The following is a 27,305-nucleotide window of genomic DNA, read 5'->3' on the forward strand; positions in this document are numbered from 1 at the left end:
CTCCTCCTGCGCAGGCACGCTCAAGGGTGGCCACTTGCAGCGTCCCCATCTCGCGGCCGGAGCTGGAGTTGTGAGTGGCCCGCCGGTGCACAGCTGTCTGCCGTTCGGTCGGTCGACCCGAAGCAGCTGCTGGGCCTGCCCTTGAGCCTCCTCCACCGTGCGTCCTCCTGGCCGCAGCTGAGTGAGTCACGACAGGGTGCCAGCAGAGGGTGGCAGCTGCAGAGCTCTAGCTGCCTGCCTGTTCCCGGCCGCAGCGACGTAGTGCTTGGGAGCAGCCGCCCCTATATGCAAATGATCAGGCTGCTGCTGCTGTGCATCTTGGACGGTTTTCCGCTTGAGCTCGGCCTGCCCTCTGGGGGACGGACGGGGCGTCAGCTGCGCCTTGAGCGCCCGGCGTCACCCACTCGGGGAGCGTCCGTGCAGGCGCCGCCGGGCCACACCACCCCTTACTTTTGGTGCACGAGACTCCGCGATGCTGGGGGGCTGCGCCAGAGGGGCGCTCGTCGGCCCGGCGGGCTCCAACTCATACTTACCTGGCAGGGGAGATACCATGATCACTAAGGTGGTTCTCCCAGGGTGAGGCTCATCCATTGCACTCCGGGTGTGCTGACCCCTGCGATTTCCCCAAATGCGGGAAACTCGACTGCATAATTTGTGGTAGTGGGGGACTGCGTTCGCGCTTTCCCCTGATTTCCTCCAGTCAATGACAGAACAGTGCTTTGGGAATGATGAGAAGCTCGGAGAGGTGGACGTGGCCTTTGGCTCCCCCTTGTGGGCCTACGCCGCCACCTTCTCCCTGCCCTGGCTAAGAAGGGACGAGTTGCTTGCTTCTTTGTTGGCTTGGGGCCTTTTGCCTTTGCTTTGTGCTTTGTTTGTTGGACTTGGCGCCCCCTGCCTGCTGCTGGGGATTGATCTGCTCGTTTGCATCTCATTCACTTGGTGACGACATGGCTCCCTCTGCTCTTCTGCAGGTGTCGGGACTAGCGCCCCAACATGCTGGATTTGCAGCGAACCAAAGGCATGCTTTGGAGCACACGAGGCAACGCCGTGTTCCAGGGAGAGCGCGAGCGGCCGAAAGCCTCCTCCTGCGCAGGCACGCTCAAGGGTGGCCACTTGCAGCGTCCCCATCTCGCGGCCGGAGCTGGAGTTGTGAGTGGCCCGCCGGTGCACAGCTGTCTGCCGTTCGGTCGGTCGACCCGAAGCAGCTGCTGGGCCTGCCCTTGAGCCTCCTCCACCGTGCGTCCTCCTGGCCGCAGCTGAGTGAGTCACGACAGGGTGCCAGCAGAGGGTGGCAGCTGCAGAGCTCTAGCTGCCTGCCTGTTCCCGGCCGCAGCGACGTAGTGCTTGGGAGCAGCCGCCCCTATATGCAAATGATCAGGCTGCTGCTGCTGTGCATCTTGGACGGTTTTCCGCTTGAGCTCGGCCTGCCCTCTGGGGGACGGACGGGGCGTCAGCTGCGCCTTGAGCGCCCGGCGTCACCCACTCGGGGAGCGTCCGTGCAGGCGCCGCCGGGCCACACCACCCCTTACTTTTGGTGCACGAGACTCCGCGATGCTGGGGGGCTGCGCCAGAGGGGCGCTCGTCGGCCCGGCGGGCTCCAACTCATACTTACCTGGCAGGGGAGATACCATGATCACTAAGGTGGTTCTCCCAGGGTGAGGCTCATCCATTGCACTCCGGGTGTGCTGACCCCTGCGATTTCCCCAAATGCGGGAAACTCGACTGCATAATTTGTGGTAGTGGGGGACTGCGTTCGCGCTTTCCCCTGATTTCCTCCAGTCAATGACAGAACAGTGCTTTGGGAATGATGAGAAGCTCGGAGAGGTGGACGTGGCCTTTGGCTCCCCCTTGTGGGCCTACGCCGCCACCTTCTCCCTGCCCTGGCTAAGAAGGGACGAGTTGCTTGCTTCTTTGTTGGCTTGGGGCCTTTTGCCTTTGCTTTGTGCTTTGTTTGTTGGACTTGGCGCCCCCTGCCTGCTGCTGGGGATTGATCTGCTCGTTTGCATCTCATTCACTTGGTGACGACATGGCTCCCTCTGCTCTTCTGCAGGTGTCGGGACTAGCGCCCCAACATGCTGGATTTGCAGCGAACCAAAGGCATGCTTTGGAGCACACGAGGCAACGCCGTGTTCCAGGGAGAGCGCGAGCGGCCGAAAGCCTCCTCCTGCGCAGGCACGCTCAAGGGTGGCCACTTGCAGCGTCCCCATCTCGCGGCCGGAGCTGGAGTTGTGAGTGGCCCGCCGGTGCACAGCTGTCTGCCGTTCGGTCGGTCGACCCGAAGCAGCTGCTGGGCCTGCCCTTGAGCCTCCTCCACCGTGCGTCCTCCTGGCCGCAGCTGAGTGAGTCACGACAGGGTGCCAGCAGAGGGTGGCAGCTGCAGAGCTCTAGCTGCCTGCCTGTTCCCGGCCGCAGCGACGTAGTGCTTGGGAGCAGCCGCCCCTATATGCAAATGATCAGGCTGCTGCTGCTGTGCATCTTGGACGGTTTTCCGCTTGAGCTCGGCCTGCCCTCTGGGGGACGGACGGGGCGTCAGCTGCGCCTTGAGCGCCCGGCGTCACCCACTCGGGGAGCGTCCGTGCAGGCGCCGCCGGGCCACACCACCCCTTACTTTTGGTGCACGAGACTCCGCGATGCTGGGGGGCTGCGCCAGAGGGGCGCTCGTCGGCCCGGCGGGCTCCAACTCATACTTACCTGGCAGGGGAGATACCATGATCACTAAGGTGGTTCTCCCAGGGTGAGGCTCATCCATTGCACTCCGGGTGTGCTGACCCCTGCGATTTCCCCAAATGCGGGAAACTCGACTGCATAATTTGTGGTAGTGGGGGACTGCGTTCGCGCTTTCCCCTGATTTCCTCCAGTCAATGACAGAACAGTGCTTTGGGAATGATGAGAAGCTCGGAGAGGTGGACGTGGCCTTTGGCTCCCCCTTGTGGGCCTACGCCGCCACCTTCTCCCTGCCCTGGCTAAGAAGGGACGAGTTGCTTGCTTCTTTGTTGGCTTGGGGCCTTTTGCCTTTGCTTTGTGCTTTGTTTGTTGGACTTGGCGCCCCCTGCCTGCTGCTGGGGATTGATCTGCTCGTTTGCATCTCATTCACTTGGTGACGACATGGCTCCCTCTGCTCTTCTGCAGGTGTCGGGACTAGCGCCCCAACATGCTGGATTTGCAGCGAACCAAAGGCATGCTTTGGAGCACACGAGGCAACGCCGTGTTCCAGGGAGAGCGCGAGCGGCCGAAAGCCTCCTCCTGCGCAGGCACGCTCAAGGGTGGCCACTTGCAGCGTCCCCATCTCGCGGCCGGAGCTGGAGTTGTGAGTGGCCCGCCGGTGCACAGCTGTCTGCCGTTCGGTCGGTCGACCCGAAGCAGCTGCTGGGCCTGCCCTTGAGCCTCCTCCACCGTGCGTCCTCCTGGCCGCAGCTGAGTGAGTCACGACAGGGTGCCAGCAGAGGGTGGCAGCTGCAGAGCTCTAGCTGCCTGCCTGTTCCCGGCCGCAGCGACGTAGTGCTTGGGAGCAGCCGCCCCTATATGCAAATGATCAGGCTGCTGCTGCTGTGCATCTTGGACGGTTTTCCGCTTGAGCTCGGCCTGCCCTCTGGGGGACGGACGGGGCGTCAGCTGCGCCTTGAGCGCCCGGCGTCACCCACTCGGGGAGCGTCCGTGCAGGCGCCGCCGGGCCACACCACCCCTTACTTTTGGTGCACGAGACTCCGCGATGCTGGGGGGCTGCGCCAGAGGGGCGCTCGTCGGCCCGGCGGGCTCCAACTCATACTTACCTGGCAGGGGAGATACCATGATCACTAAGGTGGTTCTCCCAGGGTGAGGCTCATCCATTGCACTCCGGGTGTGCTGACCCCTGCGATTTCCCCAAATGCGGGAAACTCGACTGCATAATTTGTGGTAGTGGGGGACTGCGTTCGCGCTTTCCCCTGATTTCCTCCAGTCAATGACAGAACAGTGCTTTGGGAATGATGAGAAGCTCGGAGAGGTGGACGTGGCCTTTGGCTCCCCCTTGTGGGCCTACGCCGCCACCTTCTCCCTGCCCTGGCTAAGAAGGGACGAGTTGCTTGCTTCTTTGTTGGCTTGGGGCCTTTTGCCTTTGCTTTGTGCTTTGTTTGTTGGACTTGGCGCCCCCTGCCTGCTGCTGGGGATTGATCTGCTCGTTTGCATCTCATTCACTTGGTGACGACATGGCTCCCTCTGCTCTTCTGCAGGTGTCGGGACTAGCGCCCCAACATGCTGGATTTGCAGCGAACCAAAGGCATGCTTTGGAGCACACGAGGCAACGCCGTGTTCCAGGGAGAGCGCGAGCGGCCGAAAGCCTCCTCCTGCGCAGGCACGCTCAAGGGTGGCCACTTGCAGCGTCCCCATCTCGCGGCCGGAGCTGGAGTTGTGAGTGGCCCGCCGGTGCACAGCTGTCTGCCGTTCGGTCGGTCGACCCGAAGCAGCTGCTGGGCCTGCCCTTGAGCCTCCTCCACCGTGCGTCCTCCTGGCCGCAGCTGAGTGAGTCACGACAGGGTGCCAGCAGAGGGTGGCAGCTGCAGAGCTGTAGCTGCCTGCCTGTTCCCGGCCGCAGCGACGTAGTGCTTGGGAGCAGCCGCCCCTATATGCAAATGATCAGGCTGCTGCTGCTGTGCATCTTGGACGGTTTTCCGCTTGAGCTCGGCCTGCCCTCTGGGGGACGGACGGGGCGTCAGCTGCGCCTTGAGCGCCCGGCGTCACCCACTCGGGGAGCGTCCGTGCAGGCGCCGCCGGGCCACACCACCCCTTACTTTTGGTGCACGAGACTCCGCGATGCTGGGGGGCTGCGCCAGAGGGGCGCTCGTCGGCCCGGCGGGCTCCAACTCATACTTACCTGGCAGGGGAGATACCATGATCACTAAGGTGGTTCTCCCAGGGTGAGGCTCATCCATTGCACTCCGGGTGTGCTGACCCCTGCGATTTCCCCAAATGCGGGAAACTCGACTGCATAATTTGTGGTAGTGGGGGACTGCGTTCGCGCTTTCCCCTGATTTCCTCCAGTCAATGACAGAACAGTGCTTTGGGAATGATGAGAAGCTCGGAGAGGTGGACGTGGCCTTTGGCTCCCCCTTGTGGGCCTACGCCGCCACCTTCTCCCTGCCCTGGCTAAGAAGGGACGAGTTGCTTGCTTCTTTGTTGGCTTGGGGCCTTTTGCCTTTGCTTTGTGCTTTGTTTGTTGGACTTGGCGCCCCCTGCCTGCTGCTGGGGATTGATCTGCTCGTTTGCATCTCATTCACTTGGTGACGACATGGCTCCCTCTGCTCTTCTGCAGGTGTCGGGACTAGCGCCCCAACATGCTGGATTTGCAGCGAACCAAAGGCATGCTTTGGAGCACACGAGGCAACGCCGTGTTCCAGGGAGAGCGCGAGCGGCCGAAAGCCTCCTCCTGCGCAGGCACGCTCAAGGGTGGCCACTTGCAGCGTCCCCATCTCGCGGCCGGAGCTGGAGTTGTGAGTGGCCCGCCGGTGCACAGCTGTCTGCCGTTCGGTCGGTCGACCCGAAGCAGCTGCTGGGCCTGCCCTTGAGCCTCCTCCACCGTGCGTCCTCCTGGCCGCAGCTGAGTGAGTCACGACAGGGTGCCAGCAGAGGGTGGCAGCTGCAGAGCTGTAGCTGCCTGCCTGTTCCCGGCCGCAGCGACGTAGTGCTTGGGAGCAGCCGCCCCTATATGCAAATGATCAGGCTGCTGCTGCTGTGCATCTTGGACGGTTTTCCGCTTGAGCTCGGCCTGCCCTCTGGGGGACGGACGGGGCGTCAGCTGCGCCTTGAGCGCCCGGCGTCACCCACTCGGGGAGCGTCCGTGCAGGCGCCGCCGGGCCACACCACCCCTTACTTTTGGTGCACGAGACTCCGCGATGCTGGGGGGCTGCGCCAGAGGGGCGCTCGTCGGCCCGGCGGGCTCCAACTCATACTTACCTGGCAGGGGAGATACCATGATCACTAAGGTGGTTCTCCCAGGGTGAGGCTCATCCATTGCACTCCGGGTGTGCTGACCCCTGCGATTTCCCCAAATGCGGGAAACTCGACTGCATAATTTGTGGTAGTGGGGGACTGCGTTCGCGCTTTCCCCTGATTTCCTCCAGTCAATGACAGAACAGTGCTTTGGGAATGATGAGAAGCTCGGAGAGGTGGACGTGGCCTTTGGCTCCCCCTTGTGGGCCTACGCCGCCACCTTCTCCCTGCCCTGGCTAAGAAGGGACGAGTTGCTTGCTTCTTTGTTGGCTTGGGGCCTTTTGCCTTTGCTTTGTGCTTTGTTTGTTGGACTTGGCGCCCCCTGCCTGCTGCTGGGGATTGATCTGCTCGTTTGCATCTCATTCACTTGGTGACGACATGGCTCCCTCTGCTCTTCTGCAGGTGTCGGGACTAGCGCCCCAACATGCTGGATTTGCAGCGAACCAAAGGCATGCTTTGGAGCACACGAGGCAACGCCGTGTTCCAGGGAGAGCGCGAGCGGCCGAAAGCCTCCTCCTGCGCAGGCACGCTCAAGGGTGGCCACTTGCAGCGTCCCCATCTCGCGGCCGGAGCTGGAGTTGTGAGTGGCCCGCCGGTGCACAGCTGTCTGCCGTTCGGTCGGTCGACCCGAAGCAGCTGCTGGGCCTGCCCTTGAGCCTCCTCCACCGTGCGTCCTCCTGGCCGCAGCTGAGTGAGTCACGACAGGGTGCCAGCAGAGGGTGGCAGCTGCAGAGCTCTAGCTGCCTGCCTGTTCCCGGCCGCAGCGACGTAGTGCTTGGGAGCAGCCGCCCCTATATGCAAATGATCAGGCTGCTGCTGCTGTGCATCTTGGACGGTTTTCCGCTTGAGCTCGGCCTGCCCTCTGGGGGACGGACGGGGCGTCAGCTGCGCCTTGAGCGCCCGGCGTCACCCACTCGGGGAGCGTCCGTGCAGGCGCCGCCGGGCCACACCACCCCTTACTTTTGGTGCACGAGACTCCGCGATGCTGGGGGGCTGCGCCAGAGGGGCGCTCGTCGGCCCGGCGGGCTCCAACTCATACTTACCTGGCAGGGGAGATACCATGATCACTAAGGTGGTTCTCCCAGGGTGAGGCTCATCCATTGCACTCCGGGTGTGCTGACCCCTGCGATTTCCCCAAATGCGGGAAACTCGACTGCATAATTTGTGGTAGTGGGGGACTGCGTTCGCGCTTTCCCCTGATTTCCTCCAGTCAATGACAGAACAGTGCTTTGGGAATGATGAGAAGCTCGGAGAGGTGGACGTGGCCTTTGGCTCCCCCTTGTGGGCCTACGCCGCCACCTTCTCCCTGCCCTGGCTAAGAAGGGACGAGTTGCTTGCTTCTTTGTTGGCTTGGGGCCTTTTGCCTTTGCTTTGTGCTTTGTTTGTTGGACTTGGCGCCCCCTGCCTGCTGCTGGGGATTGATCTGCTCGTTTGCATCTCATTCACTTGGTGACGACATGGCTCCCTCTGCTCTTCTGCAGGTGTCGGGACTAGCGCCCCAACATGCTGGATTTGCAGCGAACCAAAGGCATGCTTTGGAGCACACGAGGCAACGCCGTGTTCCAGGGAGAGCGCGAGCGGCCGAAAGCCTCCTCCTGCGCAGGCACGCTCAAGGGTGGCCACTTGCAGCGTCCCCATCTCGCGGCCGGAGCTGGAGTTGTGAGTGGCCCGCCGGTGCACAGCTGTCTGCCGTTCGGTCGGTCGACCCGAAGCAGCTGCTGGGCCTGCCCTTGAGCCTCCTCCACCGTGCGTCCTCCTGGCCGCAGCTGAGTGAGTCACGACAGGGTGCCAGCAGAGGGTGGCAGCTGCAGAGCTCTAGCTGCCTGCCTGTTCCCGGCCGCAGCGACGTAGTGCTTGGGAGCAGCCGCCCCTATATGCAAATGATCAGGCTGCTGCTGCTGTGCATCTTGGACGGTTTTCCGCTTGAGCTCGGCCTGCCCTCTGGGGGACGGACGGGGCGTCAGCTGCGCCTTGAGCGCCCGGCGTCACCCACTCGGGGAGCGTCCGTGCAGGCGCCGCCGGGCCACACCACCCCTTACTTTTGGTGCACGAGACTCCGCGATGCTGGGGGGCTGCGCCAGAGGGGCGCTCGTCGGCCCGGCGGGCTCCAACTCATACTTACCTGGCAGGGGAGATACCATGATCACTAAGGTGGTTCTCCCAGGGTGAGGCTCATCCATTGCACTCCGGGTGTGCTGACCCCTGCGATTTCCCCAAATGCGGGAAACTCGACTGCATAATTTGTGGTAGTGGGGGACTGCGTTCGCGCTTTCCCCTGATTTCCTCCAGTCAATGACAGAACAGTGCTTTGGGAATGATGAGAAGCTCGGAGAGGTGGACGTGGCCTTTGGCTCCCCCTTGTGGGCCTACGCCGCCACCTTCTCCCTGCCCTGGCTAAGAAGGGACGAGTTGCTTGCTTCTTTGTTGGCTTGGGGCCTTTTGCCTTTGCTTTGTGCTTTGTTTGTTGGACTTGGCGCCCCCTGCCTGCTGCTGGGGATTGATCTGCTCGTTTGCATCTCATTCACTTGGTGACGACATGGCTCCCTCTGCTCTTCTGCAGGTGTCGGGACTAGCGCCCCAACATGCTGGATTTGCAGCGAACCAAAGGCATGCTTTGGAGCACACGAGGCAACGCCGTGTTCCAGGGAGAGCGCGAGCGGCCGAAAGCCTCCTCCTGCGCAGGCACGCTCAAGGGTGGCCACTTGCAGCGTCCCCATCTCGCGGCCGGAGCTGGAGTTGTGAGTGGCCCGCCGGTGCACAGCTGTCTGCCGTTCGGTCGGTCGACCCGAAGCAGCTGCTGGGCCTGCCCTTGAGCCTCCTCCACCGTGCGTCCTCCTGGCCGCAGCTGAGTGAGTCACGACAGGGTGCCAGCAGAGGGTGGCAGCTGCAGAGCTCTAGCTGCCTGCCTGTTCCCGGCCGCAGCGACGTAGTGCTTGGGAGCAGCCGCCCCTATATGCAAATGATCAGGCTGCTGCTGCTGTGCATCTTGGACGGTTTTCCGCTTGAGCTCGGCCTGCCCTCTGGGGGACGGACGGGGCGTCAGCTGCGCCTTGAGCGCCCGGCGTCACCCACTCGGGGAGCGTCCGTGCAGGCGCCGCCGGGCCACACCACCCCTTACTTTTGGTGCACGAGACTCCGCGATGCTGGGGGGCTGCGCCAGAGGGGCGCTCGTCGGCCCGGCGGGCTCCAACTCATACTTACCTGGCAGGGGAGATACCATGATCACTAAGGTGGTTCTCCCAGGGTGAGGCTCATCCATTGCACTCCGGGTGTGCTGACCCCTGCGATTTCCCCAAATGCGGGAAACTCGACTGCATAATTTGTGGTAGTGGGGGACTGCGTTCGCGCTTTCCCCTGATTTCCTCCAGTCAATGACAGAACAGTGCTTTGGGAATGATGAGAAGCTCGGAGAGGTGGACGTGGCCTTTGGCTCCCCCTTGTGGGCCTACGCCGCCACCTTCTCCCTGCCCTGGCTAAGAAGGGACGAGTTGCTTGCTTCTTTGTTGGCTTGGGGCCTTTTGCCTTTGCTTTGTGCTTTGTTTGTTGGACTTGGCGCCCCCTGCCTGCTGCTGGGGATTGATCTGCTCGTTTGCATCTCATTCACTTGGTGACGACATGGCTCCCTCTGCTCTTCTGCAGGTGTCGGGACTAGCGCCCCAACATGCTGGATTTGCAGCGAACCAAAGGCATGCTTTGGAGCACACGAGGCAACGCCGTGTTCCAGGGAGAGCGCGAGCGGCCGAAAGCCTCCTCCTGCGCAGGCACGCTCAAGGGTGGCCACTTGCAGCGTCCCCATCTCGCGGCCGGAGCTGGAGTTGTGAGTGGCCCGCCGGTGCACAGCTGTCTGCCGTTCGGTCGGTCGACCCGAAGCAGCTGCTGGGCCTGCCCTTGAGCCTCCTCCACCGTGCGTCCTCCTGGCCGCAGCTGAGTGAGTCACGACAGGGTGCCAGCAGAGGGTGGCAGCTGCAGAGCTCTAGCTGCCTGCCTGTTCCCGGCCGCAGCGACGTAGTGCTTGGGAGCAGCCGCCCCTATATGCAAATGATCAGGCTGCTGCTGCTGTGCATCTTGGACGGTTTTCCGCTTGAGCTCGGCCTGCCCTCTGGGGGACGGACGGGGCGTCAGCTGCGCCTTGAGCGCCCGGCGTCACCCACTCGGGGAGCGTCCGTGCAGGCGCCGCCGGGCCACACCACCCCTTACTTTTGGTGCACGAGACTCCGCGATGCTGGGGGGCTGCGCCAGAGGGGCGCTCGTCGGCCCGGCGGGCTCCAACTCATACTTACCTGGCAGGGGAGATACCATGATCACTAAGGTGGTTCTCCCAGGGTGAGGCTCATCCATTGCACTCCGGGTGTGCTGACCCCTGCGATTTCCCCAAATGCGGGAAACTCGACTGCATAATTTGTGGTAGTGGGGGACTGCGTTCGCGCTTTCCCCTGATTTCCTCCAGTCAATGACAGAACAGTGCTTTGGGAATGATGAGAAGCTCGGAGAGGTGGACGTGGCCTTTGGCTCCCCCTTGTGGGCCTACGCCGCCACCTTCTCCCTGCCCTGGCTAAGAAGGGACGAGTTGCTTGCTTCTTTGTTGGCTTGGGGCCTTTTGCCTTTGCTTTGTGCTTTGTTTGTTGGACTTGGCGCCCCCTGCCTGCTGCTGGGGATTGATCTGCTCGTTTGCATCTCATTCACTTGGTGACGACATGGCTCCCTCTGCTCTTCTGCAGGTGTCGGGACTAGCGCCCCAACATGCTGGATTTGCAGCGAACCAAAGGCATGCTTTGGAGCACACGAGGCAACGCCGTGTTCCAGGGAGAGCGCGAGCGGCCGAAAGCCTCCTCCTGCGCAGGCACGCTCAAGGGTGGCCACTTGCAGCGTCCCCATCTCGCGGCCGGAGCTGGAGTTGTGAGTGGCCCGCCGGTGCACAGCTGTCTGCCGTTCGGTCGGTCGACCCGAAGCAGCTGCTGGGCCTGCCCTTGAGCCTCCTCCACCGTGCGTCCTCCTGGCCGCAGCTGAGTGAGTCACGACAGGGTGCCAGCAGAGGGTGGCAGCTGCAGAGCTCTAGCTGCCTGCCTGTTCCCGGCCGCAGCGACGTAGTGCTTGGGAGCAGCCGCCCCTATATGCAAATGATCAGGCTGCTGCTGCTGTGCATCTTGGACGGTTTTCCGCTTGAGCTCGGCCTGCCCTCTGGGGGACGGACGGGGCGTCAGCTGCGCCTTGAGCGCCCGGCGTCACCCACTCGGGGAGCGTCCGTGCAGGCGCCGCCGGGCCACACCACCCCTTACTTTTGGTGCACGAGACTCCGCGATGCTGGGGGGCTGCGCCAGAGGGGCGCTCGTCGGCCCGGCGGGCTCCAACTCATACTTACCTGGCAGGGGAGATACCATGATCACTAAGGTGGTTCTCCCAGGGTGAGGCTCATCCATTGCACTCCGGGTGTGCTGACCCCTGCGATTTCCCCAAATGCGGGAAACTCGACTGCATAATTTGTGGTAGTGGGGGACTGCGTTCGCGCTTTCCCCTGATTTCCTCCAGTCAATGACAGAACAGTGCTTTGGGAATGATGAGAAGCTCGGAGAGGTGGACGTGGCCTTTGGCTCCCCCTTGTGGGCCTACGCCGCCACCTTCTCCCTGCCCTGGCTAAGAAGGGACGAGTTGCTTGCTTCTTTGTTGGCTTGGGGCCTTTTGCCTTTGCTTTGTGCTTTGTTTGTTGGACTTGGCGCCCCCTGCCTGCTGCTGGGGATTGATCTGCTCGTTTGCATCTCATTCACTTGGTGACGACATGGCTCCCTCTGCTCTTCTGCAGGTGTCGGGACTAGCGCCCCAACATGCTGGATTTGCAGCGAACCAAAGGCATGCTTTGGAGCACACGAGGCAACGCCGTGTTCCAGGGAGAGCGCGAGCGGCCGAAAGCCTCCTCCTGCGCAGGCACGCTCAAGGGTGGCCACTTGCAGCGTCCCCATCTCGCGGCCGGAGCTGGAGTTGTGAGTGGCCCGCCGGTGCACAGCTGTCTGCCGTTCGGTCGGTCGACCCGAAGCAGCTGCTGGGCCTGCCCTTGAGCCTCCTCCACCGTGCGTCCTCCTGGCCGCAGCTGAGTGAGTCACGACAGGGTGCCAGCAGAGGGTGGCAGCTGCAGAGCTCTAGCTGCCTGCCTGTTCCCGGCCGCAGCGACGTAGTGCTTGGGAGCAGCCGCCCCTATATGCAAATGATCAGGCTGCTGCTGCTGTGCATCTTGGACGGTTTTCCGCTTGAGCTCGGCCTGCCCTCTGGGGGACGGACGGGGCGTCAGCTGCGCCTTGAGCGCCCGGCGTCACCCACTCGGGGAGCGTCCGTGCAGGCGCCGCCGGGCCACACCACCCCTTACTTTTGGTGCACGAGACTCCGCGATGCTGGGGGGCTGCGCCAGAGGGGCGCTCGTCGGCCCGGCGGGCTCCAACTCATACTTACCTGGCAGGGGAGATACCATGATCACTAAGGTGGTTCTCCCAGGGTGAGGCTCATCCATTGCACTCCGGGTGTGCTGACCCCTGCGATTTCCCCAAATGCGGGAAACTCGACTGCATAATTTGTGGTAGTGGGGGACTGCGTTCGCGCTTTCCCCTGATTTCCTCCAGTCAATGACAGAACAGTGCTTTGGGAATGATGAGAAGCTCGGAGAGGTGGACGTGGCCTTTGGCTCCCCCTTGTGGGCCTACGCCGCCACCTTCTCCCTGCCCTGGCTAAGAAGGGACGAGTTGCTTGCTTCTTTGTTGGCTTGGGGCCTTTTGCCTTTGCTTTGTGCTTTGTTTGTTGGACTTGGCGCCCCCTGCCTGCTGCTGGGGATTGATCTGCTCGTTTGCATCTCATTCACTTGGTGACGACATGGCTCCCTCTGCTCTTCTGCAGGTGTCGGGACTAGCGCCCCAACATGCTGGATTTGCAGCGAACCAAAGGCATGCTTTGGAGCACACGAGGCAACGCCGTGTTCCAGGGAGAGCGCGAGCGGCCGAAAGCCTCCTCCTGCGCAGGCACGCTCAAGGGTGGCCACTTGCAGCGTCCCCATCTCGCGGCCGGAGCTGGAGTTGTGAGTGGCCCGCCGGTGCACAGCTGTCTGCCGTTCGGTCGGTCGACCCGAAGCAGCTGCTGGGCCTGCCCTTGAGCCTCCTCCACCGTGCGTCCTCCTGGCCGCAGCTGAGTGAGTCACGACAGGGTGCCAGCAGAGGGTGGCAGCTGCAGAGCTCTAGCTGCCTGCCTGTTCCCGGCCGCAGCGACGTAGTGCTTGGGAGCAGCCGCCCCTATATGCAAATGATCAGGCTGCTGCTGCTGTGCATCTTGGACGGTTTTCCGCTTGAGCTCGGCCTGCCCTCTGGGGGACGGACGGGGCGTCAGCTGCGCCTTGAGCGCCCGGCGTCACCCACTCGGGGAGCGTCCGTGCAGGCGCCGCCGGGCCACACCACCCCTTACTTTTGGTGCACGAGACTCCGCGATGCTGGGGGGCTGCGCCAGAGGGGCGCTCGTCGGCCCGGCGGGCTCCAACTCATACTTACCTGGCAGGGGAGATACCATGATCACTAAGGTGGTTCTCCCAGGGTGAGGCTCATCCATTGCACTCCGGGTGTGCTGACCCCTGCGATTTCCCCAAATGCGGGAAACTCGACTGCATAATTTGTGGTAGTGGGGGACTGCGTTCGCGCTTTCCCCTGATTTCCTCCAGTCAATGACAGAACAGTGCTTTGGGAATGATGAGAAGCTCGGAGAGGTGGACGTGGCCTTTGGCTCCCCCTTGTGGGCCTACGCCGCCACCTTCTCCCTGCCCTGGCTAAGAAGGGACGAGTTGCTTGCTTCTTTGTTGGCTTGGGGCCTTTTGCCTTTGCTTTGTGCTTTGTTTGTTGGACTTGGCGCCCCCTGCCTGCTGCTGGGGATTGATCTGCTCGTTTGCATCTCATTCACTTGGTGACGACATGGCTCCCTCTGCTCTTCTGCAGGTGTCGGGACTAGCGCCCCAACATGCTGGATTTGCAGCGAACCAAAGGCATGCTTTGGAGCACACGAGGCAACGCCGTGTTCCAGGGAGAGCGCGAGCGGCCGAAAGCCTCCTCCTGCGCAGGCACGCTCAAGGGTGGCCACTTGCAGCGTCCCCATCTCGCGGCCGGAGCTGGAGTTGTGAGTGGCCCGCCGGTGCACAGCTGTCTGCCGTTCGGTCGGTCGACCCGAAGCAGCTGCTGGGCCTGCCCTTGAGCCTCCTCCACCGTGCGTCCTCCTGGCCGCAGCTGAGTGAGTCACGACAGGGTGCCAGCAGAGGGTGGCAGCTGCAGAGCTCTAGCTGCCTGCCTGTTCCCGGCCGCAGCGACGTAGTGCTTGGGAGCAGCCGCCCCTATATGCAAATGATCAGGCTGCTGCTGCTGTGCATCTTGGACGGTTTTCCGCTTGAGCTCGGCCTGCCCTCTGGGGGACGGACGGGGCGTCAGCTGCGCCTTGAGCGCCCGGCGTCACCCACTCGGGGAGCGTCCGTGCAGGCGCCGCCGGGCCACACCACCCCTTACTTTTGGTGCACGAGACTCCGCGATGCTGGGGGGCTGCGCCAGAGGGGCGCTCGTCGGCCCGGCGGGCTCCAACTCATACTTACCTGGCAGGGGAGATACCATGATCACTAAGGTGGTTCTCCCAGGGTGAGGCTCATCCATTGCACTCCGGGTGTGCTGACCCCTGCGATTTCCCCAAATGCGGGAAACTCGACTGCATAATTTGTGGTAGTGGGGGACTGCGTTCGCGCTTTCCCCTGATTTCCTCCAGTCAATGACAGAACAGTGCTTTGGGAATGATGAGAAGCTCGGAGAGGTGGACGTGGCCTTTGGCTCCCCCTTGTGGGCCTACGCCGCCACCTTCTCCCTGCCCTGGCTAAGAAGGGACGAGTTGCTTGCTTCTTTGTTGGCTTGGGGCCTTTTGCCTTTGCTTTGTGCTTTGTTTGTTGGACTTGGCGCCCCCTGCCTGCTGCTGGGGATTGATCTGCTCGTTTGCATCTCATTCACTTGGTGACGACATGGCTCCCTCTGCTCTTCTGCAGGTGTCGGGACTAGCGCCCCAACATGCTGGATTTGCAGCGAACCAAAGGCATGCTTTGGAGCACACGAGGCAACGCCGTGTTCCAGGGAGAGCGCGAGCGGCCGAAAGCCTCCTCCTGCGCAGGCACGCTCAAGGGTGGCCACTTGCAGCGTCCCCATCTCGCGGCCGGAGCTGGAGTTGTGAGTGGCCCGCCGGTGCACAGCTGTCTGCCGTTCGGTCGGTCGACCCGAAGCAGCTGCTGGGCCTGCCCTTGAGCCTCCTCCACCGTGCGTCCTCCTGGCCGCAGCTGAGTGAGTCACGACAGGGTGCCAGCAGAGGGTGGCAGCTGCAGAGCTCTAGCTGCCTGCCTGTTCCCGGCCGCAGCGACGTAGTGCTTGGGAGCAGCCGCCCCTATATGCAAATGATCAGGCTGCTGCTGCTGTGCATCTTGGACGGTTTTCCGCTTGAGCTCGGCCTGCCCTCTGGGGGACGGACGGGGCGTCAGCTGCGCCTTGAGCGCCCGGCGTCACCCACTCGGGGAGCGTCCGTGCAGGCGCCGCCGGGCCACACCACCCCTTACTTTTGGTGCACGAGACTCCGCGATGCTGGGGGGCTGCGCCAGAGGGGCGCTCGTCGGCCCGGCGGGCTCCGACTCATACTTACCTGGCAGGGGAGATACCATGATCACTAAGGTGGTTCTCCCAGGGTGAGGCTCATCCATTGCACTCCGGGTGTGCTGACCCCTGCGATTTCCCCAAATGCGGGAAACTCGACTGCATAATTTGTGGTAGTGGGGGACTGCGTTCGCGCTTTCCCCTGATTTCCTCCAGTCAATGACAGAACAGTGCTTTGGGAATGATGAGAAGCTCGGAGAGGTGGACGTGGCCTTTGGCTCCCCCTTGTGGGCCTACGCCGCCACCTTCTCCCTGCCCTGGCTAAGAAGGGACGAGTTGCTTGCTTCTTTGTTGGCTTGGGGCCTTTTGCCTTTGCTTTGTGCTTTGTTTGTTGGACTTGGCGCCCCCTGCCTGCTGCTGGGGATTGATCTGCTCGTTTGCATCTCATTCACTTGGTGACGACATGGCTCCCTCTGCTCTTCTGCAGGTGTCGGGACTAGCGCCCCAACATGCTGGATTTGCAGCGAACCAAAGGCATGCTTTGGAGCACACGAGGCAACGCCGTGTTCCAGGGAGAGCGCGAGCGGCCGAAAGCCTCCTCCTGCGCAGGCACGCTCAAGGGTGGCCACTTGCAGCGTCCCCATCTCGCGGCCGGAGCTGGAGTTGTGAGTGGCCCGCCGGTGCACAGCTGTCTGCCGTTCGGTCGGTCGACCCGAAGCAGCTGCTGGGCCTGCCCTTGAGCCTCCTCCACCGTGCGTCCTCCTGGCCGCAGCTGAGTGAGTCACGACAGGGTGCCAGCAGAGGGTGGCAGCTGCAGAGCTCTAGCTGCCTGCCTGTTCCCGGCCGCAGCGACGTAGTGCTTGGGAGCAGCCGCCCCTATATGCAAATGATCAGGCTGCTGCTGCTGTGCATCTTGGACGGTTTTCCGCTTGAGCTCGGCCTGCCCTCTGGGGGACGGACGGGGCGTCAGCTGCGCCTTGAGCGCCCGGCGTCACCCACTCGGGGAGCGTCCGTGCAGGCGCCGCCGGGCCACACCACCCCTTACTTTTGGTGCACGAGACTCCGCGATGCTGGGGGGCTGCGCCAGAGGGGCGCTCGTCGGCCCGGCGGGCTCCGACTCATACTTACCTGGCAGGGGAGATACCATGATCACTAAGGTGGTTCTCCCAGGGTGAGGCTCATCCATTGCACTCCGGGTGTGCTGACCCCTGCGATTTCCCCAAATGCGGGAAACTCGACTGCATAATTTGTGGTAGTGGGGGACTGCGTTCGCGCTTTCCCCTGATTTCCTCCAGTCAATGACAGAACAGTGCTTTGGGAATGATGAGAAGCTCGGAGAGGTGGACGTGGCCTTTGGCTCCCCCTTGTGGGCCTACGCCGCCACCTTCTCCCTGCCCTGGCTAAGAAGGGACGAGTTGCTTGCTTCTTTGTTGGCTTGGGGCCTTTTGCCTTTGCTTTGTGCTTTGTTTGTTGGACTTGGCGCCCCCTGCCTGCTGCTGGGGATTGATCTGCTCGTTTGCATCTCATTCACTTGGTGACGACATGGCTCCCTCTGCTCTTCTGCAGGTGTCGGGACTAGCGCCCCAACATGCTGGATTTGCAGCGAACCAAAGGCATGCTTTGGAGCACACGAGGCAACGCCGTGTTCCAGGGAGAGCGCGAGCGGCCGAAAGCCTCCTCCTGCGCAGGCACGCTCAAGGGTGGCCACTTGCAGCGTCCCCATCTCGCGGCCGGAGCTGGAGTTGTGAGTGGCCCGCCGGTGCACAGCTGTCTGCCGTTCGGTCGGTCGACCCGAAGCAGCTGCTGGGCCTGCCCTTGAGCCTCCTCCACCGTGCGTCCTCCTGGCCGCAGCTGAGTGAGTCACGACAGGGTGCCAGCAGAGGGTGGCAGCTGCAGAGCTCTAGCTGCCTGCCTGTTCCCGGCCGCAGCGACGTAGTGCTTGGGAGCAGCCGCCCCTATATGCAAATGATCAGGCTGCTGCTGCTGTGCATCTTGGACGGTTTTCCGCTTGAGCTCGGCCTGCCCTCTGGGGGACGGACGGGGCGTCAGCTGCGCCTTGAGCGCCCGGCGTCACCCACTCGGGGAGCGTCCGTGCAGGCGCCGCCGGGCCACACCACCCCTTACTTTTGGTGCACGAGACTCCGCGATGCTGGGGGGCTGCGCCAGAGGGGCGCTCGTCGGCCCGGCGGGCTCCGACTCATACTTACCTGGCAGGGGAGATACCATGATCACTAAGGTGGTTCTCCCAGGGTGAGGCTCATCCATTGCACTCCGGGTGTGCTGACCCCTGCGATTTCCCCAAATGCGGGAAACTCGACTGCATAATTTGTGGTAGTGGGGGACTGCGTTCGCGCTTTCCCCTGATTTCCTCCAGTCAATGACAGAACAGTGCTTTGGGAATGATGAGAAGCTCGGAGAGGTGGACGTGGCCTTTGGCTCCCCCTTGTGGGCCTACGCCGCCACCTTCTCCCTGCCCTGGCTAAGAAGGGACGAGTTGCTTGCTTCTTTGTTGGCTTGGGGCCTTTTGCCTTTGCTTTGTGCTTTGTTTGTTGGACTTGGCGCCCCCTGCCTGCTGCTGGGGATTGATCTGCTCGTTTGCATCTCATTCACTTGGTGACGACATGGCTCCCTCTGCTCTTCTGCAGGTGTCGGGACTAGCGCCCCAACATGCTGGATTTGCAGCGAACCAAAGGCATGCTTTGGAGCACACGAGGCAACGCCGTGTTCCAGGGAGAGCGCGAGCGGCCGAAAGCCTCCTCCTGCGCAGGCACGCTCAAGGGTGGCCACTTGCAGCGTCCCCATCTCGCGGCCGGAGCTGGAGTTGTGAGTGGCCCGCCGGTGCACAGCTGTCTGCCGTTCGGTCGGTCGACCCGAAGCAGCTGCTGGGCCTGCCCTTGAGCCTCCTCCACCGTGCGTCCTCCTGGCCGCAGCTGAGTGAGTCACGACAGGGTGCCAGCAGAGGGTGGCAGCTGCAGAGCTCTAGCTGCCTGCCTGTTCCCGGCCGCAGCGACGTAGTGCTTGGGAGCAGCCGCCCCTATATGCAAATGATCAGGCTGCTGCTGCTGTGCATCTTGGACGGTTTTCCGCTTGAGCTCGGCCTGCCCTCTGGGGGACGGACGGGGCGTCAGCTGCGCCTTGAGCGCCCGGCGTCACCCACTCGGGGAGCGTCCGTGCAGGCGCCGCCGGGCCACACCACCCCTTACTTTTGGTGCACGAGACTCCGCGATGCTGGGGGGCTGCGCCAGAGGGGCGCTCGTCGGCCCGGCGGGCTCCGACTCATACTTACCTGGCAGGGGAGATACCATGATCACTAAGGTGGTTCTCCCAGGGTGAGGCTCATCCATTGCACTCCGGGTGTGCTGACCCCTGCGATTTCCCCAAATGCGGGAAACTCGACTGCATAATTTGTGGTAGTGGGGGACTGCGTTCGCGCTTTCCCCTGATTTCCTCCAGTCAATGACAGAACAGTGCTTTGGGAATGATGAGAAGCTCGGAGAGGTGGACGTGGCCTTTGGCTCCCCCTTGTGGGCCTACGCCGCCACCTTCTCCCTGCCCTGGCTAAGAAGGGACGAGTTGCTTGCTTCTTTGTTGGCTTGGGGCCTTTTGCCTTTGCTTTGTGCTTTGTTTGTTGGACTTGGCGCCCCCTGCCTGCTGCTGGGGATTGATCTGCTCGTTTGCATCTCATTCACTTGGTGACGACATGGCTCCCTCTGCTCTTCTGCAGGTGTCGGGACTAGCGCCCCAACATGCTGGATTTGCAGCGAACCAAAGGCATGCTTTGGAGCACACGAGGCAACGCCGTGTTCCAGGGAGAGCGCGAGCGGCCGAAAGCCTCCTCCTGCGCAGGCACGCTCAAGGGTGGCCACTTGCAGCGTCCCCATCTCGCGGCCGGAGCTGGAGTTGTGAGTGGCCCGCCGGTGCACAGCTGTCTGCCGTTCGGTCGGTCGACCCGAAGCAGCTGCTGGGCCTGCCCTTGAGCCTCCTCCACCGTGCGTCCTCCTGGCCGCAGCTGAGTGAGTCACGACAGGGTGCCAGCAGAGGGTGGCAGCTGCAGAGCTCTAGCTGCCTGCCTGTTCCCGGCCGCAGCGACGTAGTGCTTGGGAGCAGCCGCCCCTATATGCAAATGATCAGGCTGCTGCTGCTGTGCATCTTGGACGGTTTTCCGCTTGAGCTCGGCCTGCCCTCTGGGGGACGGACGGGGCGTCAGCTGCGCCTTGAGCGCCCGGCGTCACCCACTCGGGGAGCGTCCGTGCAGGCGCCGCCGGGCCACACCACCCCTTACTTTTGGTGCACGAGACTCCGCGATGCTGGGGGGCTGCGCCAGAGGGGCGCTCGTCGGCCCGGCGGGCTCCGACTCATACTTACCTGGCAGGGGAGATACCATGATCACTAAGGTGGTTCTCCCAGGGTGAGGCTCATCCATTGCACTCCGGGTGTGCTGACCCCTGCGATTTCCCCAAATGCGGGAAACTCGACTGCATAATTTGTGGTAGTGGGGGACTGCGTTCGCGCTTTCCCCTGATTTCCTCCAGTCAATGACAGAACAGTGCTTTGGGAATGATGAGAAGCTCGGAGAGGTGGACGTGGCCTTTGGCTCCCCCTTGTGGGCCTACGCCGCCACCTTCTCCCTGCCCTGGCTAAGAAGGGACGAGTTGCTTGCTTCTTTGTTGGCTTGGGGCCTTTTGCCTTTGCTTTGTGCTTTGTTTGTTGGACTTGGCGCCCCCTGCCTGCTGCTGGGGATTGATCTGCTCGTTTGCATCTCATTCACTTGGTGACGACATGGCTCCCTCTGCTCTTCTGCAGGTGTCGGGACTAGCGCCCCAACATGCTGGATTTGCAGCGAACCAAAGGCATGCTTTGGAGCACACGAGGCAACGCCGTGTTCCAGGGAGAGCGCGAGCGGCCGAAAGCCTCCTCCTGCGCAGGCACGCTCAAGGGTGGCCACTTGCAGCGTCCCCATCTCGCGGCCGGAGCTGGAGTTGTGAGTGGCCCGCCGGTGCACAGCTGTCTGCCGTTCGGTCGGTCGACCCGAAGCAGCTGCTGGGCCTGCCCTTGAGCCTCCTCCACCGTGCGTCCTCCTGGCCGCAGCTGAGTGAGTCACGACAGGGTGCCAGCAGAGGGTGGCAGCTGCAGAGCTCTAGCTGCCTGCCTGTTCCCGGCCGCAGCGACGTAGTGCTTGGGAGCAGCCGCCCCTATATGCAAATGATCAGGCTGCTGCTGCTGTGCATCTTGGACGGTTTTCCGCTTGAGCTCGGCCTGCCCTCTGGGGGACGGACGGGGCGTCAGCTGCGCCTTGAGCGCCCGGCGTCACCCACTCGGGGAGCGTCCGTGCAGGCGCCGCCGGGCCACACCACCCCTTACTTTTGGTGCACGAGACTCCGCGATGCTGGGGGGCTGCGCCAGAGGGGCGCTCGTCGGCCCGGCGGGCTCCGACTCATACTTACCTGGCAGGGGAGATACCATGATCACTAAGGTGGTTCTCCCAGGGTGAGGCTCATCCATTGCACTCCGGGTGTGCTGACCCCTGCGATTTCCCCAAATGCGGGAAACTCGACTGCATAATTTGTGGTAGTGGGGGACTGCGTTCGCGCTTTCCCCTGATTTCCTCCAGTCAATGACAGAACAGTGCTTTGGGAATGATGAGAAGCTCGGAGAGGTGGACGTGGCCTTTGGCTCCCCCTTGTGGGCCTACGCCGCCACCTTCTCCCTGCCCTGGCTAAGAAGGGACGAGTTGCTTGCTTCTTTGTTGGCTTGGGGCCTTTTGCCTTTGCTTTGTGCTTTGTTTGTTGGACTTGGCGCCCCCTGCCTGCTGCTGGGGATTGATCTGCTCGTTTGCATCTCATTCACTTGGTGACGACATGGCTCCCTCTGCTCTTCTGCAGGTGTCGGGACTAGCGCCCCAACATGCTGGATTTGCAGCGAACCAAAGGCATGCTTTGGAGCACACGAGGCAACGCCGTGTTCCAGGGAGAGCGCGAGCGGCCGAAAGCCTCCTCCTGCGCAGGCACGCTCAAGGGTGGCCACTTGCAGCGTCCCCATCTCGCGGCCGGAGCTGGAGTTGTGAGTGGCCCGCCGGTGCACAGCTGTCTGCCGTTCGGTCGGTCGACCCGAAGCAGCTGCTGGGCCTGCCCTTGAGCCTCCTCCACCGTGCGTCCTCCTGGCCGCAGCTGAGTGAGTCACGACAGGGTGCCAGCAGAGGGTGGCAGCTGCAGAGCTCTAGCTGCCTGCCTGTTCCCGGCCGCAGCGACGTAGTGCTTGGGAGCAGCCGCCCCTATATGCAAATGATCAGGCTGCTGCTGCTGTGCATCTTGGACGGTTTTCCGCTTGAGCTCGGCCTGCCCTCTGGGGGACGGACGGGGCGTCAGCTGCGCCTTGAGCGCCCGGCGTCACCCACTCGGGGAGCGTCCGTGCAGGCGCCGCCGGGCCACACCACCCCTTACTTTTGGTGCACGAGACTCCGCGATGCTGGGGGGCTGCGCCAGAGGGGCGCTCGTCGGCCCGGCGGGCTCCAACTCATACTTACCTGGCAGGGGAGATACCATGATCACTAAGGTGGTTCTCCCAGGGTGAGGCTCATCCATTGCACTCCGGGTGTGCTGACCCCTGCGATTTCCCCAAATGCGGGAAACTCGACTGCATAATTTGTGGTAGTGGGGGACTGCGTTCGCGCTTTCCCCTGATTTCCTCCAGTCAATGACAGAACAGTGCTTTGGGAATGATGAGAAGCTCGGAGAGGTGGACGTGGCCTTTGGCTCCCCCTTGTGGGCCTACGCCGCCACCTTCTCCCTGCCCTGGCTAAGAAGGGACGAGTTGCTTGCTTCTTTGTTGGCTTGGGGCCTTTTGCCTTTGCTTTGTGCTTTGTTTGTTGGACTTGGCGCCCCCTGCCTGCTGCTGGGGATTGATCTGCTCGTTTGCATCTCATTCACTTGGTGACGACATGGCTCCCTCTGCTCTTCTGCAGGTGTCGGGACTAGCGCCCCAACATGCTGGATTTGCAGCGAACCAAAGGCATGCTTTGGAGCACACGAGGCAACGCCGTGTTCCAGGGAGAGCGCGAGCGGCCGAAAGCCTCCTCCTGCGCAGGCACGCTCAAGGGTGGCCACTTGCAGCGTCCCCATCTCGCGGCCGGAGCTGGAGTTGTGAGTGGCCCGCCGGTGCACAGCTGTCTGCCGTTCGGTCGGTCGACCCGAAGCAGCTGCTGGGCCTGCCCTTGAGCCTCCTCCACCGTGCGTCCTCCTGGCCGCAGCTGAGTGAGTCACGACAGGGTGCCAGCAGAGGGTGGCAGCTGCAGAGCTCTAGCTGCCTGCCTGTTCCCGGCCGCAGCGACGTAGTGCTTGGGAGCAGCCGCCCCTATATGCAAATGATCAGGCTGCTGCTGCTGTGCATCTTGGACGGTTTTCCGCTTGAGCTCGGCCTGCCCTCTGGGGGACGGACGGGGCGTCAGCTGCGCCTTGAGCGCCCGGCGTCACCCACTCGGGGAGCGTCCGTGCAGGCGCCGCCGGGCCACACCACCCCTTACTTTTGGTGCACGAGACTCCGCGATGCTGGGGGGCTGCGCCAGAGGGGCGCTCGTCGGCCCGGCGGGCTCCAACTCATACTTACCTGGCAGGGGAGATACCATGATCACTAAGGTGGTTCTCCCAGGGTGAGGCTCATCCATTGCACTCCGGGTGTGCTGACCCCTGCGATTTCCCCAAATGCGGGAAACTCGACTGCATAATTTGTGGTAGTGGGGGACTGCGTTCGCGCTTTCCCCTGATTTCCTCCAGTCAATGACAGAACAGTGCTTTGGGAATGATGAGAAGCTCGGAGAGGTGGACGTGGCCTTTGGCTCCCCCTTGTGGGCCTACGCCGCCACCTTCTCCCTGCCCTGGCTAAGAAGGGACGAGTTGCTTGCTTCTTTGTTGGCTTGGGGCCTTTTGCCTTTGCTTTGTGCTTTGTTTGTTGGACTTGGCGCCCCCTGCCTGCTGCTGGGGATTGATCTGCTCGTTTGCATCTCATTCACTTGGTGACGACATGGCTCCCTCTGCTCTTCTGCAGGTGTCGGGACTAGCGCCCCAACATGCTGGATTTGCAGCGAACCAAAGGCATGCTTTGGAGCACACGAGGCAACGCCGTGTTCCAGGGAGAGCGCGAGCGGCCGAAAGCCTCCTCCTGCGCAGGCACGCTCAAGGGTGGCCACTTGCAGCGTCCCCATCTCGCGGCCGGAGCTGGAGTTGTGAGTGGCCCGCCGGTGCACAGCTGTCTGCCGTTCGGTCGGTCGACCCGAAGCAGCTGCTGGGCCTGCCCTTGAGCCTCCTCCACCGTGCGTCCTCCTGGCCGCAGCTGAGTGAGTCACGACAGGGTGCCAGCAGAGGGTGGCAGCTGCAGAGCTCTAGCTGCCTGCCTGTTCCCGGCCGCAGCGACGTAGTGCTTGGGAGCAGCCGCCCCTATATGCAAATGATCAGGCTGCTGCTGCTGTGCATCTTGGACGGTTTTCCGCTTGAGCTCGGCCTGCCCTCTGGGGGACGGACGGGGCGTCAGCTGCGCCTTGAGCGCCCGGCGTCACCCACTCGGGGAGCGTCCGTGCAGGCGCCGCCGGGCCACACCACCCCTTACTTTTGGTGCACGAGACTCCGCGATGCTGGGGGGCTGCGCCAGAGGGGCGCTCGTCGGCCCGGCGGGCTCCAACTCATACTTACCTGGCAGGGGAGATACCATGATCACTAAGGTGGTTCTCCCAGGGTGAGGCTCATCCATTGCACTCCGGGTGTGCTGACCCCTGCGATTTCCCCAAATGCGGGAAACTCGACTGCATAATTTGTGGTAGTGGGGGACTGCGTTCGCGCTTTCCCCTGATTTCCTCCAGTCAATGACAGAACAGTGCTTTGGGAATGATGAGAAGCTCGGAGAGGTGGACGTGGCCTTTGGCTCCCCCTTGTGGGCCTACGCCGCCACCTTCTCCCTGCCCTGGCTAAGAAGGGACGAGTTGCTTGCTTCTTTGTTGGCTTGGGGCCTTTTGCCTTTGCTTTGTGCTTTGTTTGTTGGACTTGGCGCCCCCTGCCTGCTGCTGGGGATTGATCTGCTCGTTTGCATCTCATTCACTTGGTGACGACATGGCTCCCTCTGCTCTTCTGCAGGTGTCGGGACTAGCGCCCCAACATGCTGGATTTGCAGCGAACCAAAGGCATGCTTTGGAGCACACGAGGCAACGCCGTGTTCCAGGGAGAGCGCGAGCGGCCGAAAGCCTCCTCCTGCGCAGGCACGCTCAAGGGTGGCCACTTGCAGCGTCCCCATCTCGCGGCCGGAGCTGGAGTTGTGAGTGGCCCGCCGGTGCACAGCTGTCTGCCGTTCGGTCGGTCGACCCGAAGCAGCTGCTGGGCCTGCCCTTGAGCCTCCTCCACCGTGCGTCCTCCTGGCCGCAGCTGAGTGAGTCACGACAGGGTGCCAGCAGAGGGTGGCAGCTGCAGAGCTCTAGCTGCCTGCCTGTTCCCGGCCGCAGCGACGTAGTGCTTGGGAGCAGCCGCCCCTATATGCAAATGATCAGGCTGCTGCTGCTGTGCATCTTGGACGGTTTTCCGCTTGAGCTCGGCCTGCCCTCTGGGGGACGGACGGGGCGTCAGCTGCGCCTTGAGCGCCCGGCGTCACCCACTCGGGGAGCGTCCGTGCAGGCGCCGCCGGGCCACACCACCCCTTACTTTTGGTGCACGAGACTCCGCGATGCTGGGGGGCTGCGCCAGAGGGGCGCTCGTCGGCCCGGCGGGCTCCAACTCATACTTACCTGGCAGGGGAGATACCATGATCACTAAGGTGGTTCTCCCAGGGTGAGGCTCATCCATTGCACTCCGGGTGTGCTGACCCCTGCGATTTCCCCAAATGCGGGAAACTCGACTGCATAATTTGTGGTAGTGGGGGACTGCGTTCGCGCTTTCCCCTGATTTCCTCCAGTCAATGACAGAACAGTGCTTTGGGAATGATGAGAAGCTCGGAGAGGTGGACGTGGCCTTTGGCTCCCCCTTGTGGGCCTACGCCGCCACCTTCTCCCTGCCCTGGCTAAGAAGGGACGAGTTGCTTGCTTCTTTGTTGGCTTGGGGCCTTTTGCCTTTGCTTTGTGCTTTGTTTGTTGGACTTGGCGCCCCCTGCCTGCTGCTGGGGATTGATCTGCTCGTTTGCATCTCATTCACTTGGTGACGACATGGCTCCCTCTGCTCTTCTGCAGGTGTCGGGACTAGCGCCCCAACATGCTGGATTTGCAGCGAACCAAAGGCATGCTTTGGAGCACACGAGGCAACGCCGTGTTCCAGGGAGAGCGCGAGCGGCCGAAAGCCTCCTCCTGCGCAGGCACGCTCAAGGGTGGCCACTTGCAGCGTCCCCATCTCGCGGCCGGAGCTGGAGTTGTGAGTGGCCCGCCGGTGCACAGCTGTCTGCCGTTCGGTCGGTCGACCCGAAGCAGCTGCTGGGCCTGCCCTTGAGCCTCCTCCACCGTGCGTCCTCCTGGCCGCAGCTGAGTGAGTCACGACAGGGTGCCAGCAGAGGGTGGCAGCTGCAGAGCTCTAGCTGCCTGCCTGTTCCCGGCCGCAGCGACGTAGTGCTTGGGAGCAGCCGCCCCTATATGCAAATGATCAGGCTGCTGCTGCTGTGCATCTTGGACGGTTTTCCGCTTGAGCTCGGCCTGCCCTCTGGGGGACGGACGGGGCGTCAGCTGCGCCTTGAGCGCCCGGCGTCACCCACTCGGGGAGCGTCCGTGCAGGCGCCGCCGGGCCACACCACCCCTTACTTTTGGTGCACGAGACTCCGCGATGCTGGGGGGCTGCGCCAGAGGGGCGCTCGTCGGCCCGGCGGGCTCCAACTCATACTTACCTGGCAGGGGAGATACCATGATCACTAAGGTGGTTCTCCCAGGGTGAGGCTCATCCATTGCACTCCGGGTGTGCTGACCCCTGCGATTTCCCCAAATGCGGGAAACTCGACTGCATAATTTGTGGTAGTGGGGGACTGCGTTCGCGCTTTCCCCTGATTTCCTCCAGTCAATGACAGAACAGTGCTTTGGGAATGATGAGAAGCTCGGAGAGGTGGACGTGGCCTTTGGCTCCCCCTTGTGGGCCTACGCCGCCACCTTCTCCCTGCCCTGGCTAAGAAGGGATGAGTTGCTTGCTTCTTTGTTGGCTTGGGGCCTTTTGCCTTTGCTTTGTGCTTTGTTTGTTGGACTTGGCGCCCCCTGCCTGCTGCTGGGGATTGATCTGCTCGTTTGCATCTCATTCACTTGGTGACGACATGGCTCCCTCTGCTCTTCTGCAGGTGTCGGGACTAGCGCCCCAACATGCTGGATTTGCAGCGAACCAAAGGCATGCTTTGGAGCACACGAGGCAACGCCGTGTTCCAGGGAGAGCGCGAGCGGCCGAAAGCCTCCTCCTGCGCAGGCACGCTCAAGGGTGGCCACTTGCAGCGTCCCCATCTCGCGGCCGGAGCTGGAGTTGTGAGTGGCCCGCCGGTGCACAGCTGTCTGCCGTTCGGTCGGTCGACCCGAAGCAGCTGCTGGGCCTGCCCTTGAGCCTCCTCCACCGTGCGTCCTCCTGGCCGCAGCTGAGTGAGTCACGACAGGGTGCCAGCAGAGGGTGGCAGCTGCAGAGCTCTAGCTGCCTGCCTGTTCCCGGCCGCAGCGACGTAGTGCTTGGGAGCAGCCGCCCCTATATGCAAATGATCAGGCTGCTGCTGCTGTGCATCTTGGACGGTTTT

At 62.7% G+C, this 27,305-nt stretch overlaps 25 non-coding genes across 25 annotated transcripts; all 25 read left to right on the forward strand.

Moving 5' to 3' along the window:
* Nucleotides 1-525: 525 nt before the first annotated feature.
* LOC141245914 (U1 spliceosomal RNA) lies at nucleotides 526-689 on the forward strand. The gene has a single exon (XR_012309558.1). It is a non-coding gene; the product is annotated as a U1 spliceosomal RNA (small nuclear RNA).
* A 915-nt stretch (nucleotides 690-1,604) lies between these two features.
* Nucleotides 1,605-1,768, forward strand: LOC141245915 (U1 spliceosomal RNA). The gene has a single exon (XR_012309559.1). It is a non-coding gene; the product is annotated as a U1 spliceosomal RNA (small nuclear RNA).
* Nucleotides 1,769-2,683: 915 nt separating this feature from the next.
* On the forward strand, nucleotides 2,684-2,847 carry LOC141245916 (U1 spliceosomal RNA). The gene has a single exon (XR_012309560.1). It is a non-coding gene; the product is annotated as a U1 spliceosomal RNA (small nuclear RNA).
* A 915-nt stretch (nucleotides 2,848-3,762) lies between these two features.
* On the forward strand, nucleotides 3,763-3,926 carry LOC141245917 (U1 spliceosomal RNA). The gene has a single exon (XR_012309561.1). It is a non-coding gene; the product is annotated as a U1 spliceosomal RNA (small nuclear RNA).
* Nucleotides 3,927-4,841: 915 nt separating this feature from the next.
* LOC141245918 (U1 spliceosomal RNA) lies at nucleotides 4,842-5,005 on the forward strand. The gene has a single exon (XR_012309562.1). It is a non-coding gene; the product is annotated as a U1 spliceosomal RNA (small nuclear RNA).
* A 915-nt stretch (nucleotides 5,006-5,920) lies between these two features.
* Nucleotides 5,921-6,084, forward strand: LOC141245920 (U1 spliceosomal RNA). The gene has a single exon (XR_012309563.1). It is a non-coding gene; the product is annotated as a U1 spliceosomal RNA (small nuclear RNA).
* Nucleotides 6,085-6,999: 915 nt separating this feature from the next.
* Nucleotides 7,000-7,163, forward strand: LOC141245921 (U1 spliceosomal RNA). Its single transcript, XR_012309564.1, has one exon. It is a non-coding gene; the product is annotated as a U1 spliceosomal RNA (small nuclear RNA).
* Nucleotides 7,164-8,078: 915 nt separating this feature from the next.
* Nucleotides 8,079-8,242, forward strand: LOC141245922 (U1 spliceosomal RNA). Its single transcript, XR_012309565.1, has one exon. It is a non-coding gene; the product is annotated as a U1 spliceosomal RNA (small nuclear RNA).
* Nucleotides 8,243-9,157: 915 nt separating this feature from the next.
* On the forward strand, nucleotides 9,158-9,321 carry LOC141245923 (U1 spliceosomal RNA). Its single transcript, XR_012309566.1, has one exon. It is a non-coding gene; the product is annotated as a U1 spliceosomal RNA (small nuclear RNA).
* A 915-nt stretch (nucleotides 9,322-10,236) lies between these two features.
* Nucleotides 10,237-10,400, forward strand: LOC141245924 (U1 spliceosomal RNA). Its single transcript, XR_012309567.1, has one exon. It is a non-coding gene; the product is annotated as a U1 spliceosomal RNA (small nuclear RNA).
* A 915-nt stretch (nucleotides 10,401-11,315) lies between these two features.
* On the forward strand, nucleotides 11,316-11,479 carry LOC141245926 (U1 spliceosomal RNA). Its single transcript, XR_012309569.1, has one exon. It is a non-coding gene; the product is annotated as a U1 spliceosomal RNA (small nuclear RNA).
* A 915-nt stretch (nucleotides 11,480-12,394) lies between these two features.
* On the forward strand, nucleotides 12,395-12,558 carry LOC141245927 (U1 spliceosomal RNA). Its single transcript, XR_012309570.1, has one exon. It is a non-coding gene; the product is annotated as a U1 spliceosomal RNA (small nuclear RNA).
* A 915-nt stretch (nucleotides 12,559-13,473) lies between these two features.
* On the forward strand, nucleotides 13,474-13,637 carry LOC141245928 (U1 spliceosomal RNA). Its single transcript, XR_012309571.1, has one exon. It is a non-coding gene; the product is annotated as a U1 spliceosomal RNA (small nuclear RNA).
* Nucleotides 13,638-14,552: 915 nt separating this feature from the next.
* LOC141245929 (U1 spliceosomal RNA) lies at nucleotides 14,553-14,716 on the forward strand. The gene has a single exon (XR_012309572.1). It is a non-coding gene; the product is annotated as a U1 spliceosomal RNA (small nuclear RNA).
* A 915-nt stretch (nucleotides 14,717-15,631) lies between these two features.
* LOC141245930 (U1 spliceosomal RNA) lies at nucleotides 15,632-15,795 on the forward strand. Its single transcript, XR_012309573.1, has one exon. It is a non-coding gene; the product is annotated as a U1 spliceosomal RNA (small nuclear RNA).
* Nucleotides 15,796-16,710: 915 nt separating this feature from the next.
* LOC141245931 (U1 spliceosomal RNA) lies at nucleotides 16,711-16,874 on the forward strand. Its single transcript, XR_012309574.1, has one exon. It is a non-coding gene; the product is annotated as a U1 spliceosomal RNA (small nuclear RNA).
* Nucleotides 16,875-17,789: 915 nt separating this feature from the next.
* LOC141245932 (U1 spliceosomal RNA) lies at nucleotides 17,790-17,953 on the forward strand. The gene has a single exon (XR_012309575.1). It is a non-coding gene; the product is annotated as a U1 spliceosomal RNA (small nuclear RNA).
* A 915-nt stretch (nucleotides 17,954-18,868) lies between these two features.
* LOC141245933 (U1 spliceosomal RNA) lies at nucleotides 18,869-19,032 on the forward strand. The gene has a single exon (XR_012309576.1). It is a non-coding gene; the product is annotated as a U1 spliceosomal RNA (small nuclear RNA).
* Nucleotides 19,033-19,947: 915 nt separating this feature from the next.
* LOC141245934 (U1 spliceosomal RNA) lies at nucleotides 19,948-20,111 on the forward strand. The gene has a single exon (XR_012309577.1). It is a non-coding gene; the product is annotated as a U1 spliceosomal RNA (small nuclear RNA).
* Nucleotides 20,112-21,026: 915 nt separating this feature from the next.
* Nucleotides 21,027-21,190, forward strand: LOC141245936 (U1 spliceosomal RNA). The gene has a single exon (XR_012309578.1). It is a non-coding gene; the product is annotated as a U1 spliceosomal RNA (small nuclear RNA).
* Nucleotides 21,191-22,105: 915 nt separating this feature from the next.
* Nucleotides 22,106-22,269, forward strand: LOC141245938 (U1 spliceosomal RNA). Its single transcript, XR_012309580.1, has one exon. It is a non-coding gene; the product is annotated as a U1 spliceosomal RNA (small nuclear RNA).
* A 915-nt stretch (nucleotides 22,270-23,184) lies between these two features.
* LOC141245939 (U1 spliceosomal RNA) lies at nucleotides 23,185-23,348 on the forward strand. Its single transcript, XR_012309581.1, has one exon. It is a non-coding gene; the product is annotated as a U1 spliceosomal RNA (small nuclear RNA).
* A 915-nt stretch (nucleotides 23,349-24,263) lies between these two features.
* On the forward strand, nucleotides 24,264-24,427 carry LOC141245940 (U1 spliceosomal RNA). Its single transcript, XR_012309582.1, has one exon. It is a non-coding gene; the product is annotated as a U1 spliceosomal RNA (small nuclear RNA).
* Nucleotides 24,428-25,342: 915 nt separating this feature from the next.
* Nucleotides 25,343-25,506, forward strand: LOC141245941 (U1 spliceosomal RNA). Its single transcript, XR_012309583.1, has one exon. It is a non-coding gene; the product is annotated as a U1 spliceosomal RNA (small nuclear RNA).
* Nucleotides 25,507-26,421: 915 nt separating this feature from the next.
* On the forward strand, nucleotides 26,422-26,585 carry LOC141245942 (U1 spliceosomal RNA). The gene has a single exon (XR_012309584.1). It is a non-coding gene; the product is annotated as a U1 spliceosomal RNA (small nuclear RNA).
* Nucleotides 26,586-27,305: the final 720 nt, after the last annotated feature.

The sequence above is a fragment of the Phyllobates terribilis genome, unplaced genomic scaffold, assembly GCF_046119375.1.
Source record: "Phyllobates terribilis strain yellow unplaced genomic scaffold, ASM4611937v1 Scaffold_2316__1_contigs__length_142825, whole genome shotgun sequence".
In the NCBI taxonomy this organism is placed as follows: domain Eukaryota; kingdom Metazoa; phylum Chordata; class Amphibia; order Anura; family Dendrobatidae; genus Phyllobates; species Phyllobates terribilis.